Below are 18,105 nucleotides of genomic sequence, written 5' to 3'. Positions count from 1 at the left end.
AACTGATGTTTGGTGTGGGGGTTAGGAGAGTTTAAAATGCTTTAAAGCCTATCAGAATCTAGTTTAATCCCTGTTCTGAGACTAAATGTCCTAAACATTGGACCCAAGTTTGGACAAATTTCAATTTTACTTTCAAGACCTTATTTCCCTTAATGGCTAAGATTTCAAGAGATGAATACTGTTTTTGTTTGCGTGTAGTCTCGGGAGGGCAAAGTAAATTACCCCCATATTATTGTAAGGTGGAGCCTCCAAAAATTTTTATGTCAAGTCAGCTTTAAAACTTTTGAGAAGGGCTATCAGTAAAGCTCTAAGACTGACTGTCCAAGTATATTGTTGTCCTTCCCAGACAAAGGCAAAAACATATTGACTATTTCTATCAACAGGGATACTTAAATATGCACTGTGTAAATTGACCAGAATGCAAGAGGTGTTTTCAGTAGGGGTGGATGTCAATGGCATGTAGGAATTAGTTATGATTTTATTGTCCCAAGACATGGACAAATCCCCATCCTTGGTCATTGGGCTTTCTTATGGGCAAAGTAGGGGTCTTACATGGACAACTGCAAAGGATAATGAGTCCTTGGGCCTTATGGTCCAAATGGTCATAAAAAAGGCTGTATGCCCTATAAGTGTTCTTTATTTATAGGGTATTGGTTTATTGTTGAGAAAGGGCTCAATCTGGATCTTAATGTAAGAGCACTATGAATTCTGCCTACATCTGTTGAGGGTTTTGCCCAAAGAGCAAGGGGTCCAGATTTAACAGGGGGGTGGCGGGGGGGAGTCCAAAGTTTGAATTTCCTTGGTTGGCAGAATGTAAGTAAAGGCAAAAGGGGCTGAAATTTCCTGAGTGCTGGATTCAAACTCAAGGGCTATTTCACCCTCTGAAAGGAAAAAAATAGCAGTATTATAGTTCACCAGGAATCCTCATCCTAATAAGTGTATGGGAGCCAAATCACTGAAGAGAAAGGGGTGTTTGTCTTGCAAAGGTATCAGACAAAAAGATAGGAGCTGAGAAACAAGGACATGTTTTAGTTTATTTAAGACCTCCACTACTTGAACATAAATATTACTGTGAGTTACAATTACTCTAATTGTAGTGGGTTTGAGCACTGATAAAGTAGCTCCCATGTCAATTAATACTGTAAGGAATTCATCCCCAATCTAGAGAACAGTTTCCTCCAGTCTATTTAATGGCAGAATGGGGAACAGTCCCTATGTGTTCTCTGAGTTCCATACTGAGGTAAATTTGGCTGTTGGTTCTTAGATGGTTGCGACTATTTGGATTCCAATTCATAGTTAAATGGCCAGATTTTTTGAAATAATGACATAGTCCTGGACAGATCTGCTGTGGAGTGACATTCGAAATCTTAGCCATTTTTTTAAGTATATTTTATTGATTATGCTATTACAGTTGTCCCATTTTTTCCCTCTCCTTTATTCTCCTTCACCTGGTACCCCCATTTCCTCCAGCATTACCCACTTCCCACCCTTGGTTCATGTCCATGGGTCATACATGTAAGTTCTTTGGCTTCTCCATTTCCTATACTGTTCTTAACCTCCCCCTGACTTTTTGTGCCTACCATTTATGCTTTTTATTCCCTGTACCTTTTCCCACATTCTTTCCTTCCTCCTTGCCAATAACCCTCCACATAATCTCCATTTCTGTGATTCTGTTCGTGTTCTCGTTGTTTGCTTAGTTTGTTTGTTTTTTTAGGTTCAACTGTTGATAATTCTAAGTTTGTTGTCATTTTATTGTGCATAGTTTTGATCTTCTTCTTTTTCTTAGATAAGTCCTTTTAACATTTCATATAATAAGGACTTGGTGATGATGAACTCCTTTAACTTGACCTTATCCGGGAAACATTTTATCTGCCCTTCCATTCTAAATGATAGCTTTGCTGGATAGAGTAATCTTGGATATAGGTCCTTGCTTTTCATGATGTTGAAAACTTCTTTCCAGCCCCTTCTTGCCTGCAAGGTTTCTTTTGAGAAATCATCTGATAGTCTTATGGGCACTGCTTTGTAGGTAACTCTTTCCTTTTCTCTTGCTGCTTATAAGATTCTCTCCTTATCTTCAATCTTGGGTAACTTAATTTAGATGTACCTTGGTGTGTGCTTCCTTGGGTCCAACCTCTTCGGGACTCCTTGAGCTTCTTGGATCTCCTGGAAGTCTATTTCCTTGGCCAGATTGGGGAGGTTCTCCTTCATTATTTTTTCAAATGAGTTTTCAATTTCTTGCTCTTCCTCTTCTCCTTCTGGCACCCCTTGATTCAAACGTTGGAACGTTTAAAGTTGTCCCAGAGGTTCCTAAGCCTCTCCTCATTTTTTTGAATTCTTGTTTCTTCATTCTGTTCTGGTTGAATGTTTATCTCTTCCTTCTGCTCTAAATTGTTGAATTGAGTCCTGGTTTCCTTCCCTTTACTGTTGGTTCCCTGTATATTTTTCTTTATTTCACTTTGCATAGCCTTCACTTTTTCCTCCATTTTGAAACCATACTCAACCAATTCAGTGAGCATCCAGATTACCAGTGTTTTGAACTGTGCATCTGATAGACTGGCTATTTCTTCATCACTTAGTTCTATTTCTGGAGCTCTGATCTGTTCTTTCATTAGGGTCGTATTTCTCTGTCTCAGCATGCCTACTATGTTGGAAGGGGTGGAACCTTAGGTATTCGCCAGGGTGGGGCAACCCAGGTCACTGAGTTGTGACGCTGTGTGTGAGGGGGAGGGGTCTGAGAGGGAACACCACCACTTGCTGGGCTCTCCCCAGCTTGCAGTCACTTCCCCTACTACCCACAAGCTAATTGGGCTCTTCCAGTGCTGATTCCTAGGTGGGTGGGTTTGTGTACGTTCTAGGATCCAGTGGGTCTCTCCAACAGTCTGTGACACTGGGAGTTTCTCCTGCCACCTCAACTCCCACAGTTTTTACCTCCAGAGGTTTTGAAGCTTTCTTTTCTTGCACTAGAACCCTGTATTGCGCAGTAATTCCTCACGGTTTATCTTCATGCAAATGTAGAACTGCCCTGTCTGCCAGCCACCGCCTTGCCATACATCCTCTTGGCCCCAGCTTCCTGTCTCTGCCCCTCCTAACAGTCTGGATGAATGTTTGTTTTTTACCTTCTTGGTTGCTGGACTTCCATACAGTTTGATTTTCTGGCAGTTCTGGTTAATTTCTGTTTTTAAATTTGTTGTTGTCCTTCTCCTGGTTTTGCGAGGAGGCAAAGTGTATCTACCTACGCCTTCATTTTGGCCGTAAGTCTTGCCAACCCACAGTTTTAATCCAGTATTGGATTAAATCCATGTGGATTAACTGACACAGACTGGAGAGTCCCGATGCTAAAATAGGGTTATAATATTGAATTTTTCATCAAATCTATGGGAATCCTTAGTTACCTTCAGAAAATCTTTAATTATAGCCCTAAGTTCAACCTTTGTTTATAGGATATAGGAAATCTAGGGTGGTTTAGTAGGATCCTCAGAAGGTCTAATCTTAAAAGGGAAAGTTTTAATGGGCTTGGTTGGTGAGGTTTATGCAATAGGAAAGAAAGTGCAGATAGAGGGACGGGATTAGGAGGGACCCTGGTTAGAGGAAGCAAAGAAGGATATAAAGGAGGTAGAAAAATAGGTTAAGAGGGACCTTGGTTAACACAAAAAAAGAGGCCTGTGGATTTTTTTTAACCTATATTTAGTTGTTTATTTGTTTTAGTCAATTTGGAAAAAGTATTTTCTAAGGAAGCAATTTAGAGTGCTAAAACATGTTTAGAAGCCTCCACATACAAAATTCAAATAACTATCCCATTTGGATTGTTTAGTTTTGTAGTCACAGTCTTCTTAGTTCCGAGAAAAACAAGTTTGGGGACATCAAAGGTTCTCCATACAGCTATTAGAGTTCTAAGTTATCCTTTGTAAAATTGGTCCATTTAAAAATGAGCATGAGAAAGAAAAAGCGTAATTTCGTAACATAACTGGGCCAGGGTCCCCCAAAGAGAGGCACCCTTAGAACATTCAGATGCCTGGGATCCCAGTACCAACAACTAAGAGTACTCACCAGAAGGACAATTTGTCTCCATCCTGAACCTAAATAAAGTCACAGACTTTGACTGAAAGGAGGAAGCTCGAGAATGAGAAGAGACTTACCAAACGAATAGTTACAGTGACTTGTGGAAGTAAAGAACACAAAGGGCTCAAGTGTGACTAGCTCACTCAGTTTCAGAGATCTTCATTCCTTGGTGGTCAGCTCCTTCAGATCCCACTTCTGACACAGGTAATGCTGACCTAAAAAAAAAACCACACACACACAAGAGGTAAACTAAAACAAGCTCAAGTAACCAGAAACTGAGTTTATTCAGGAACAGCAGAGGAATTACAATTCTGGAGAAGCGAATCACAGAGAACTACAGGCAAGACTGATGATGGTTTAGGTCTGGTTGCTTTTATGGGCAAAAAGTAACAAAGGGGAAAGTTCAGTTAAAGGCCATGTAGTAAATTCATTGGTTCAAAGATGAAGAGACATTCTTGGCAGATATTCACTGGTCAGAGGGACAGCTTCAATCTTCTATAAATCAGACATTTATAGGAAGTCAATCTTAGTCTTTCATTTTTATGAGGGTACAAGCATGAGATTCTCCACTTCCTATCCTTCAGCAGTTCCATTTTAGATTAAAATTCTTTCATACTTTTATACATAACAAGCCTGAGGAACGTGCATGAGTAGCCAAGGGCATATGTAAAGCACACACTTGGATACATTAGTCTACAGCTCAGGGTGGAGCGGGGAGGGTAGGAAGCATGGGGTTGGGTCATCAGACTATAGGAATTAGGTAGTACTTAAAAACTAGGAAAGTGGATGAACTTCCTGAAGGGGAATTATACAGAATGATACAGAACAGCAGATCAAGGATGAAACCCTGGAAACACCACTGTTTAAAGAATGAGTACCGGAAGGATAAAATACTATTGAAGAGATTAAAAAAAAATAAAATACAACCCAACTGGAAGAAAACCAAAAAGTAGCCAAACAACAGCTAGTATTAACTGACTGTTAATATCTAGGTTCCAAATCAATCTCCTAACATGTACTGCTTCCTTTAATCCTAAATAGTCCTAAAAATAGGGTTTTTATTTTATTACTGCTTCTTAGATGAGAAAACTGTAACTTAGAAAAATAGGTATTTCATGGTAGTTAAGAAAACTGGTACATAGCCAGACTGCTAGGGTTAAAATCTTGGCTCTGTAAGCTATGTGTTTCAGCTTATTTTTTGAAGAAGGGGATAACAGTTCCAGCCTCCAGGGTTGTTGTAACAAATAAATTAATTACCCCATGTTAAATGCTCAGAATGATGCCTGGCACCAAAAAAAAAAGGGGGGGGGGTGCGGCGTAGAGATTTTCAAAGAAATACAATAGTGTCAAATAATCAACTTGTAGAATAAACTATTAGATATAAAACCTAATATATCTATAATAAACACTCATATCCCATGCTGCTAACCATGGTAACAGAGAAATACAAATATACACACACATACACAAACATACTGGGAACACGAAGACTAGATACATCCAAGGTGAATTCATAGAACAAAATGTTTCCCCAAATTGCCACCAAACAGAAAGTTACTTTAACACATTAATAATTCCATTTCCATTGTTAACCAGTGACTGAAACAAGATTAAAGGCAGAATGAGGCTTCCCGACACTGGACAGCTTATAATGTCAATATCTCTCATATAATAAGGCAGTATTTTATAAATATATGTAAATTGATAGCTAAAGACACTTTTACATTTTGAAGTAGATTTACTATTTAATACTCCAAATTAGGTGAATATCCAAGGGATCTGCTGAAATAGAAATCAAAACGGGTAAAATCCTTAAACATAATTATTTATAGTTTCATACTCATAAAGATTCAGTAGGACATACCAGCTATCTTAACTATTCTGTGCCATATTGTGTGAAGACCAGAATCTAGTTCTAAACTCATTTCCTCTCTTCTGAACATCGTGAAAGATCCTGATCTCATAAGAGTAACCAACAAAAGGCGTTAAATCGTGAACTGTCCCACTAACGTGGGATATTAAGAGAAAAAGAATTTCACACTTACTTTATAGACCTGATGTAAAGGATAAAAAGGACTAGAAATAATGTACTGCCAATTGTAAATTTACTGAGCATACAAAAATGCTTATCTTAGACTTAAGCTATCAAACTCTCGTTAAATTGCTTGCCTTGCCATTGGCATTGATTACTACTGCCATCTAGCAACAGGTCCAAAAATTCTTTAACAAAAAAATCATCCAGTACTCAAAGTTTCCAAATAGATGCTTTAACGTAGTAATTATTTAAATTTCTTCTATTAACCATGATAATTGAGATTGAATTGCATTTTCTTGGTTGTTCTTTTCCTTTTTTCTTCAATGTGGACTCATGAATTATTACCTCTCTTAACTGATAGATTTTATCCTCAAGCCTGATCTTTCTCCAAAATTCTAATCCTGTATTTCTAATGTCCCTCTAGATCCCTATCTCTAAAATTGCTGCCAAAACTTCAAATTAAATATACCCAAAATATCACTCAAATATCTGTATTCTTCATTTGTTAACTGCACAAGGTTTTCATCTTCTAAGCTCAAAATCTCAGAATCATCTATTGATTAAAGGGAGGCAAAGAACAAGATTCAACTAAGCTAATAAACCCCACCTTGAAAGTCATCCTTCACAGCTATCTCCTCACTGTTTTTTCTGCCATTACCCTCCAGTTGTTCTTGTCTTCTCCTTTTTTTAATTTTGAGAGTATGTTTATTAAAGCTGGGGACAGTGAAACAAGGAAGGGCCTAGTACAGATGTAACAGGAGACAGCCTAAGCAGGGCTGTTTTTATTCTTTAGAAATGTTATGGGAAAGTGAGCCAAGGTGCGGCTGTTATCAGCTCACTGGAAAGTCAGAGAAAAGGGGACCTTAGAAACAGGTTGATGGGGTAAGCTGGGGACCACCTACGGCTGCCCATTTTTCCACTGGTTGCAAGTCTCATGAGGACCCTTAAGAGTTTAGGAGAAAGAAAATTCACTCAAAAGGAGATGTGAGTGGGTGTGCCCCAAGGCGGGCACACTATCCTCCTTTCCTTTACCTCTTATCTGCAACTGTAAAACCTTCTACTTGCCTGACACAGAGCAAAACAGGAAACACTTAATCTAACATCTAACTGATTCCTGGACAATGATGGCAAAAATAGGAGAAAGTCTTAATACCCATAAGAGAAATATCATGTAAGTTTTGTTCTTAATAACTGCTTTCATGTTGTAAAAAATACTGACATTCAGCATGACACTAAATGGAAAGCAAAAGCAATATATGATTTAACAAATAGTTATTAAGTACAAATAGTTCTTAAATTAAATGCTTAATTTTTATAAAGCATCATACATTCTTTTGTTCTTTCTGCATGGGCTGCAGATATCTGAACATGTGAATTACATACTATTTTATAGAAACTCCAGACTTTTCAATATTATAATGGGTGAAGTATTTTTCCCATAGGAGAACTACATAAGGGGTGGCTATTCTCTCCAATAATCCTACATAACACTCTTGAATTGCCTGTATCCTACAAATGCTTCAAGACCTAGCTCACATCCTGCTAGCACTACAGTATCTTTCTTAACCCCGCCTAAAGTTAGTTTCTACTTCCCTTGAATACCAAAATGTTGTTTGTAATTCATAGAGCAATAATCATAGACTAAATATATTGAAGTGTTATGTCGTTATATTTTACATAACTGTATTTGTTTATCGCCACTGTAGAACATAAACTTTTAAAATTATTTATTGATTTATTTTTAGAGAGAGAAATATTGATATGTTGTTCCATTTATTTATTCATTCATTGGTTGCTTTTTTGTATGTGCCCTGACCCGGTATCAAACCCCCAACCTTGGCTTATCAGGACGACCCTCTATACAACTGAGCTATCCCAACCAAAGCCAGGAATAACCTTCTTAGGCACAGGAGCCATGTTCTCCAAATCTCTGTTCTCTAAAATCAGTCCATTACTGGACTACCTCATGAAATCCTACTTCCCATGAGAGTGTAAACATACAAACACACACAAGAAAAATTTAGTACAGGAAGAAAAAAAAAACCCAAGATAAGGAACTACACATACATGTAAAACAATGTCAAAGACAGGAACACCCCCCCCCCCCCCCGCCCTAGCCTTGGAAGAAGCAATCCCTTTTCTAAAGAAAGCAAAGCTCCTACATAAGCAATAAACTGATCAATACCAACATTGATGAAACATCCATAACCACAGCTTTGAGGTTAATTCACTCCAACTTCCTAAAGTCATAGAAAGTGCCATTGTAACAAGGAATGGCGGGGTCCCCCAAAATGGGAACGTTCCCCCTACTAACCTGGCTTGGGGGGAAGGGGAAGCTGAGCAGGGCCACTGAGAGTTACTTAGCATATCTAAAGAACTTGGCCAGTGTTTTAGTAATGTTAAGTAGCTGTGCCTGGGAGATGGGCCAGACTCTAACTTGTGAGGAGGCTGAGGGGCTTGCTGAGAGAGGCCTGGAGGTGGCTCCTATATCACCTGCCACAAGCATGCTGCCCAGACTAACAATTGCAACTAAGACTAACAATGGCAACTGAGAAGGGCAGGAGATAAAGGGAAGGGCCGTTGAAACCCAGTGTGGGAGGAGTTAGAAATGGGGTTACAGAGGAAGATCCATGCTGGGATTTAAACCCCCATGTGGGGCAGCCATGCGCTTTTGACCATGTAGCTTAGAAAGGAAAAAAGCAGGACACAGCAGCTGTGTGGGGTCTTGGCCATGCGGTTTGAAAGAATGCAGAAGGACCCCCAGACTGGCCCACCATGAGAATGCAGTTTTGGATAAAGAGCAGGAGTCTAGCCGAGCATGGACAATTGGAAGAAGCCGGAATACAGAAGGGAATCTGCCCAGCTAAGCTACATACTTCTATTTCTTTCCCTGAGAGAAGTATCTCTGACTGACCTGGTTTGGCAAGGGGAGGCAGGAATGTGTGTTTCTGAGTGTTTCTTTCGTTTTTAAAGGGAGTGGGATTTAACAGCAGAATTCTGCCATTATTTTAAACCTGTATAACTTCTGAATAAATAATTCCTTTCCTTTTCTTAAGACTCTGGCATTGGAAGTCATGGCTCTTATCAGCAGTGGGCAATAGAATCCAGAGGTTCTGTTACACCAGGAAGGCAAAACTGAGGAAGCTAAGGAAAGGGTTAGGATTTGGGAACATCACTTTACCGTCTTACACAGCACCCTATCTGCAGAAGGCATTTGATAAACACCTGCATGTTTGAATTTCACAACTAGTTATATATATATATAAATTTCAGAATTAGTATGTTCAAAATGCTCTCTCTCCCTTCAGAAAATACATTATAGGGTCAAAGTATCTAAAATTTTCTGCAAACCATGTATAATGTCCCTTATATGATATAAACCACATTTTTTGTGTCAAAAAAAGATACATCCACATTTTAATCATTCAAGATTTTCAAAAATAACCAAATGACTCATAAATTGTATTCTTTCTATTTTTAGAATGGCTCAGGGGATTTCTGTGATTCTCAAACTCTTTTCTTAGTTACTAAGAAAAACTTCAATTTGATTTTAGTCTCAGAAAAAAAGGGGAGAAGTTTGGAGAGAATAAAAAAACTTCATAAAAATAACTTAATGCTATATTAAATACAAATTAATGACAGGCCACTAAAAATCACAACTTAAAAAAAATTAACCACTATAAAAATTTAGCTTCAATATCTATTCTCCTTTTGAAAAGAGATGCCTGTGATACATGGTAACAACTTAATGTCTGAGTGATAGAGGGGATAAAGGAAGTATTCATGAAGAAAGGGAAGGGCTTTGACAGAATCAGAACCAAGAATAAAATATGTACTTTAACAAAGATAGCCAAGAAATGGAAACACAACGGGAAATGAAAGAACCTGTGTCTGGGATAAACCTAGTCAATATATGTATGCTGAAAAGGTATTAAAGGGAAAAAAAATCAACACTGGAAGTGAGGAAGCTTACTTTTCTTTTTCCTTTGCAAATGACCTTCAGTAAATCACAGATCCAGTTAGGATCTTGGTTTCCTCACATTTCCACTTTTTCTATTTATTGGTTCTTTTGTGTGCATGAATGACACAACAGTAACTAAGGTATACTGATTTCTTGCTGTATGTCAGGCCCTGTTCTAAATGCTTTATATGCATATCTCATTTAACACTCTGGACAACCCTATAAAGTAAGTACACTTACTTCCCCCATTTTATAATTAGAAAAGGGAGGCTCAGAAAAGGTATGTGATTTGCCAATGGTCATTTGGCTCACAAATGCATAGTAGGAACTAGAACTCAAACATGATTCAAGAGCCCACACTCTTAAATGTTTTCTTACACTGACTCTTAAATGATACAAAGGACGTATTTTACAAAGCTTTTTTAAATGGCCATTCAAATGTAAAAATGGTGTTATAATTCTTATTTGCACTAAATGAAATGAATCATCATTAATTAAAAAAACAAGCAATATGGAGTTAAAATATTTTTTAAAGCATATACATGTGGAAAGTCTTAACACTAAGAAAAAAACTTTTAAGATGATGGCAATACCAATGATGTCAAGTTCAGTGCAAATTTTGGTTGCCCGTGCCATGTTTACAGACTTAAAGAAAGATTTAAAATAATATCAGCTATAACATAAAATAAATTTAAAATACAAGTTATCACCGACAGCTTTTTCTCTTTTAGCTATTATTTCACATTAATACTTGATAATGATATTGAATAAAATCAATGAGGAATTTATTTAAGTGTTTGTCAGACACTGTTTTAACACTTCACAAATATTTACTCATTTAATTCTCAACATCCTATGAAGCACCTGTAATTATCCCATTTCATAAATGGGAAATTGAAGCACAGAATGGTTACATGTAACCAGCTCAAGATCACAAAGCTATTAATTGGAGCCAATACTCAATTCAGGCAGTTTAGTTGAAGAATCTGCTCTTAACCACTAGCTCCGCTGCAATTCAAGGAATGGTGAAATTCTTTTTTCAAAAGCCAATAAAAAGTAATAATAATCAGGATGAATGGCCATAAAAAGGATGGAGACAGTAACTTATCTCAGTATACAAACTAACATGAAGGAACATGTAAAAGAAGTATCTTAACTGTCATAATAAACAGACTAAGCTAAATTATCAGGAAAATAATTTTCATTATAATAGTACACCAAACATTAGTGTTTGGAAGAAGAGGTTTCTTTTAATTTTTATATGGAATTGTATTGATAGAAAAGCAGCGATGAAATTTGGAGACTAATATTACTTAACACTAATATTAACTTAAAAGATTTTATAGACAGCGCTTGCAATGTGGCTTGGTTGGAGTGTCATCCTGTACACCAAAAGTTTAGGGGACTGATTCCCAGTCAAGGCACATACCTAAGTTGCGGGTTTAATTCCTGGTTGGGGCACATATGCAAGGCAACTAATCAATGTTTCTGTCTCTCTCATATCAATGTTTCTATCTCTCTCCTCACCCTTTGCTCTCTAAAATCAATAAATATAGCTTATAAAATACTTGATGACAAGATTTGTATTATTTTTTGATCCAGTCCATTTATGAAGAGGTGAACAACTGTGGTAAAGCTTTTAAAAAAAAACAAAAAACCACATGAACTTGTGGAGTCCACAACAGAATTAATGCTGAATTTGAACCTTTTTAAGGTACAATAAATACTTAATGTAACTTTAATTTTTTTAATAAAAGTGTCACATACTGCAAAGGACTAGAGCATTTGCCATTTCACCTGACTTTCACAACTCCAAGAGTTAAAGAGGACATGTACTATCATTCCTGCTTTACAAATAAGTGAACTAAAGCTAGGAAAAGCTAAATACTTTGCATGGTCTAGCTAGAGCAATCCTCTGATTCCAAGTGCTTTCTATCATATGATGTTGCCAACAATTTTATGCTTCATACTTCTCAAGTTGTATCATAATTAATGTTTAGCCCAGAAAATCTGGAAAATATAGAATACATAATGAAGTCTTATGATCTTTAAAACATCAAGAATATTGCTAAAACTCTCATTATTGTAGAATGTACAATTTAAATCAGTGCAGCCCAAGAAAAACCTGCACTTATTAAAGCTAAGTGAATCCAATTTCAAATGTTAAAAATGTGAAATAATACAACCCTACAATAGTACTATTTTTCAAGAACTTAAATAAAAAACATTTTCTCTGGTCAAGATAGAAGCATAGGTAAACATATTATACCTCCTTGCACAAGTACAGAAAAATTACAACTAGACCTCAAAACAAGTATCACCCACAACCATCAGAAAATCGAGCTGTAAGGATGTCCAACAACCAAGGATTTAAAGAAGCCCCATTCATCCAGACAGCTGGGGGGCACAGAAGTGGAGAGGAGTGGAGAGGTGCAGAGATGCACTGTAGCGCAGAAAGTTGGTTGAATGTGCAGTATTCACGTGTGGTGAGTAAAAATTGGGAGGGACACCTGGGGAGCAAGGGAACCCAGCCCCAGGCTAGACCACACAGTCCAGGATTCCAGTGCTGGGAAGATAAATGCCCATAATTTCTGGCTATAAAAACCAGTGGCGGTTGGGACAGCTGAAGAAACTGCCAGATTTACAGGAGTTTCCTCTTCAAGGGCCCACAGGGACTTTGAACTTACGCAGACCCACACCCTCTGGGATTGAGCACAGGGCAACAGCTGGAAGGGCACCAGTTGCATACGGGAGGAAGTGAAGTGACTGGAAAAAGAACGAGTGCCAGGCAAACCTACAGAATCCAGGCAGCAGCACTGTGGCCCCTCTAAGTGCCCTGCCCCACACTGAGCCACAAAGTGGTGCAGTGGGTTGCCCTACCCTGGTGATTCCCAAAGGTTCTGTCCCGCACAATTTACAGTTGCCTTTTCTACAATAGGCCATGCTACTAAGACAGGGAGTCAAAGCAGCTCTACCTAATACACAGAAACAAACACAGGAAAGCTGCCAAAATGAGACAAAGAAATATGACCCAAATGTCAGAACAAAACTCAAAAAAAAAAACCTCAACAAAATAGAGATAAGCAATCTATCAGATGCAGAGTTCAAAATACTGGTGATCAGGATGCTCAAGGAACTCACTGGGTACTTCAACAGCATAAAAAAGAACAGGCAGAACTGAAGGTTACATAAAGTGAAATAAAGAAAAATCTATAGGGAACTAATACCGGAGGGGATGAAGCTGAGATTCAAAGCAACGATCTGAAACATAAGAAAGAAATAAGCATTCAATAAGAACAGCAAGAAGAAAAAAAGAATTAGAAAAACAAGGTCAATATAAGGAGCCTCTGGAACATCCTCAAATATATCAACATCCGAATCATAGGGATACCAGAAGGAGAAGAGGCAAAGCAGCAAGAAACTGGGAAACTTTCTGAAAAAATAACGAAAGAAAACTTCCCCAATCTGATGAAGGAAATAGACATACAAGTCCGGAAAGCACAGAAAATCCCAAACAAGTTGGACTCACAGAGGACCACACCAAGACGGATCACAATATGTCAAAAGTTAAAGATAAAGAGAGACTATTAAAAGCAGCAAGAGAAAAGGAGAGTTATCTACAAAGGGGTTCCCATAATACTATGAGCTGATTTCTTAAAAGAAACTTTGCAGGCTAGAAGTGACTGGCAAGAAGTATTCAAAGTGATGAGAAGCAAGGACCTACAACCTAGATTAATCTATCCAGCAAAGCTATCATTTAGAAAGGAAGGGAGGATAAAGCGCTTCCCAGATAAGGTAAAGCTAAAGGAGTTCATGATCAACAAGCCATTATTACATGAAATGTTAAAGGGATTTATCTAAGGAAAAGGTCAAAACTGAGCAGTAAAATGACAATAAACATCAACAACTGAATCTAAAAAATAAAAACAAAAACAAACTAAGCAAACAACTGGAACAGGAAAAGAATCACAGAAATGGAGATCAGAATGAGGGCAAGGGAGGAGAATGGGGGGAATAAGAAGCATGATGGTAGGTACAAAATAAACAGGGAGAGGTTAAGAATAGTATAGGAAATGGAGAAGCAAAGAATTTATATGCATGACCCATGGACATGAACTAAGGTGGGAGGGGTATTGCTGAAGGGAATGGGTATACCGGGTAGAGAGAGGCAAAGGTGGACAAGTTGGGACAAGTATAAGAGCATAATCAATAAAATGTATTTTTTGAAGAATCACTTCCAACTAGATTAATCTCAGTCACTGAAATTTATTCTAAACCAAATAAGGCAACTTATAAGATTGAATGACTCTGCATGATGGGGAAAACAAAAAAAAAATTTGTCACTGAGAAATGCTGGTTTCCCAGAAATCATCAGCTTCACAGATTTTTTTAAAATGTTCATTTCTTTATATTTGTATAAGATTACTACTCAACCAAGGATTAGAGAGGGCTAGTGAACCAAATGGGAATATTTAACAAATAGTCAAATAGCTTAGGTTTGGATAACTAGGAGAAATTTTTTAATCAGTTATATAACTAATTATCAAAAAAGTCCAATAAACCAAGTTTAAGTGTACCAAAATAAAAGCTTTGCAGCCTAAACAGTGCACACTAAACCCTCACATCCCAAAGTTAGGTGACTGGTCACACTGGGCTTGCAAAGATGGCTTAAAACTAGTTTTGCAATCATTAGCTTGACATTCATTTTGAGGGAATAAAAGCACCAAAGAGGCTGAATAAAGAATTTCTTTGGAAAAGCTGAAGAAAAATATTGTGAAATTTTCCCCATTCCCACTTTCCCACACCCAGAGGCCTTGATTGATCTGGTCCCCTGTAGACTATTGATACAGGATCCAAACTGGAAAAAGCCTTAGAGACTGTGGAGAAACGGTTGCACTGCATTGTTACTGGCCTCTATACCCACACTTCGTCTGTGCAAGGGATGTGAGGCTTTTTCCTGTGGACCTGATGAAGCACAGGTAGGGGGGCAGCTTAAAAAGGGCTTTGTCCAATAGGGTTGTCTAAAGAGGCACTTGGATGCCAACAGAATTCAGAGGGTGAAGAAAGTAAAAGCTGGAAACTAAGGGCTGAGGACAAGTCTTAAGCAGCTGATTAGAGGTATTGCCCTTTATAGCAGAGACTGCTAAATCATCATCAGATCACTAGCCAGGTACGAAAATAAACTAGTCAGGTCCTGGCTTGGTGGCCCAATTGGTTGGTGAGCTGTCTGATACACCAAAAGTTGTGGGTTCGATTCCCAATCAGGGCACATATGGGAGGCAACCTGTCAATGTTTCCTTCTCACACTGATGTTTCTCTCTCTCTCTCTCTCAGATGAGGATTAAAAATAAATAAACAAATAAACAAACTAGTTAGGTGTGACTACATGACAAGAGTTCTAACCATAGAAATGTGAGAATGAATAATGTAGGCCTGAACCACAGAAATGTCCTACATGTGTTTCTCCTTGCCCCTTCCCTTTCCAACTCCAGGCAGAAAACAGAGAGACCTTTACTGAATAGTTATTATATACTGAATGCCTACTGGCAGCTGGGTATTTTCACATATTATCTCATTCCAACGAGTGGATGGTAACAAACTCAACTTATCAGACCCTGTCTCCTGAGAATTATGAATTCCAGCCACACATGAGAGCAACAAATGATTATATTCATTTAAGAAATGACAAAAAACTGTAGTCATCAAAGCTACTTCTTCTTGCTAAGAGGACTGGAGGTATCAATGATGAGAAAACTGTCAGTCTAGTTCTCCGTGAAGCCTAGTCCAGTCTAGCCTTAAGGGCAAAGGAATGCAGTCTTTGTTTGCTTAAATGGCTACCTTAAATCCCCGTTATCTGAGTTCACATTCTTAAACATGGGTTTGAACTGTACACCTTCTCAACAGCTAAGCAATGATTTGCACAAAATTGGCCTTAAGATACTGAACTACAGAAATATAAATAGCACTCCAGAAAGAGAAAATTCTTGTTTTCAATTATGAGCTTTGCTATCAAGTAAATGAAAATATCTTAAATATGTAGAAATCATGAAAAAAGTAGTTCTTTAAAGCATCATTGGGAACAGGAAAATAAGCATGATCTTCAGTCCTATTTGTAACCAATAATAGAAGTTGCAGGGAAAAAAGTGGATTTTAGGTTAAAACTAAGATACAACTCAAAAACTGCATGGATAACAACACAAGATAAAAGAATTCACAAAATCAGCTATGTGGGCTGATCTATTTTTGCTTTATGCTATTTACAGCAGCCTAAGGTTAAGAATATAAACCAGAGAAGCAAGACTTTTGAACGTACAAGGAATATTGTCCTAAACCCTAGGTTAGCAGGTAGGTACCATATTTTGCTGTGAATAATGCATTCTTTGTATACTGTGCACCCATGTTTTTGGCCCCAACTTTCAGGAGAAAAATCTTTTGCTTTAATTTTTTTAATCCAATTATGTATTTATTTATATTTAGAAACAAAACTGATTATTGTATTCAGGGTATTATTCTGCACATGGATATCATCATTGTTCTCTAGAGTTATATTTTAATGCATAAGCATAAAGAATTAAATCATATAGATACAGAATTGATACTACTCATGTATAATGTGTATCCTTATTTTTCCCTCAAAAATTTGGGCAAAAAAGTGCGTGTTATAATGGCAAAATACAGTTACATGGGGCATATAGGCTTAAGCCATACTAGGCTGCATGTTACTATCACCGTTATATATTCCGTGTACTATGTTAAAATGATAGTCTAGCCTTTACAGGAAAGACTTTGAGGAGAAACAGTCATATGTAGTTAGCATCAGTGGTTTATATTTTAGATCCATTTTCTCATTTGATCCACATATCTCTAGGAAGTAGCCAAAGTTGGTATTGCTTTCAATTCAGCACTTGAAGAAGCTGAGACAGACACTGTGACTCCCCCAGTCCAAGCTTATAGTGACTCCTACTTTGTTGTCTATTAGGTTATTTTACCTTGATAACAGCAATTTACTTGCAGGTATGCTGTACTCTGAAATAACTTCAAGTTAGGAAAGAAGAGCAACATTTTACAAGGAATACCACATTTTAATTTTACGTCCCTGGAAGTCGAATGCCACACTCAACCTAAGTCGTCATAGCTAACTAAGCTAAAGAGAACACGTGGACTAGTAATTTAACATGAGTTTCTTCGCGAGAAAATAAGAACAGTTACAGCACCTCCTTAAATTGCTATGTGGATTAAATGAGACGATAACACACGTAGTGCTTAAGAGAGAAGCTGGTCTCCTAGTTCGTACTATGTCGTTTCCCAAATGAAAACGTGCTTTCTGACCTCGAAAATTAACAAACTCAAGAGGTGGGTCGGAAAGAATGCCAGGGGACAAAGGGAGGAGCAGGGGGAACCAAGGCCCTGGCTACTCTTCCTTGAACACTTGGAGAAGGGCGTTATGCTTTTAATGAAAAATGACCCAAAGGAAGTGATGGAAGCAGCGGCAGCCCTCGGGGGAGGACTGTTCGGGTTCGACCGAGGCTAGGACCGTGGCACCAGAAACCCCATCGCGTGCGTACCTCTTCCCGGCTCCTCCCCATTACCCTCAGGGCCAGACGTTCAGCAACTCGCCCGTTCTAGACTCAACCCGTACTGCCACCGCCCGTCAAAACACCTGCCCGGCCCAAGCACTCGCCCAGCCCGACCCTACGAAATGTACCTCAGTTATAACCCCACAACTGGAGCAGGGGTGCACACGAGCTCACTCAAGGCGCAGAGCAGACGACCGGAACTCCACCCCTCTATCTCTCCGATTGGGTATTCGCGCAAAGGGAAATGAAGATGATTGGCCAGCAACAGACAGGCGGGCTAGCCCAGGGGAAGCGATAGAGGAGGGGCGGGGAAGCTCGAGGAATTGCACGAAGCTGACCTCTCAGCGCCACTGTGGAGACAGTTTACGTATTATCGCCGCACAACACCGCCCCTTACGTTACGTTAACGGAAGTTTCAAAGACTCATTGGTTGTGATAGAAGGGTTGAGCTTGGTGAGTGCGTGACCAATAAA

The 18,105-nt window shown here is 38.4% G+C and overlaps 1 protein-coding gene across 1 annotated transcript in view; it reads right to left on the bottom strand.

Moving 5' to 3' along the window:
- Positions 1-17,838, bottom strand: part of WDR89 (WD repeat domain 89) — a 40,056-nt gene extending 22,218 nt beyond the window's left edge. The window contains exons 1-2 of the mRNA XM_054567457.1: positions 17,761-17,838; positions 4,137-4,274 (exon numbers count right to left, since the gene is read on the bottom strand). The gene's annotated coding sequence lies outside the window, so the exon portion shown is untranslated. The remainder of the gene's footprint in view (positions 1-4,136; positions 4,275-17,760) is intronic.
- Between the last annotated feature and the right edge of the window lie 267 nt (positions 17,839-18,105).

The sequence above is a fragment of the Pteronotus mesoamericanus genome, unplaced genomic scaffold (genome assembly GCF_021234165.1).
Source record: "Pteronotus mesoamericanus isolate MK-2021 breed Mesoamerican mustached bat unplaced genomic scaffold, CSHL_Meso_final contig_182, whole genome shotgun sequence".
Taxonomy (NCBI): Eukaryota; Metazoa; Chordata; class Mammalia; order Chiroptera; family Mormoopidae; genus Pteronotus; species Pteronotus mesoamericanus.
Note: the sequence above shows the minus strand (reverse complement) of the source record. Positions and strands in the feature narration are given on the sequence as shown.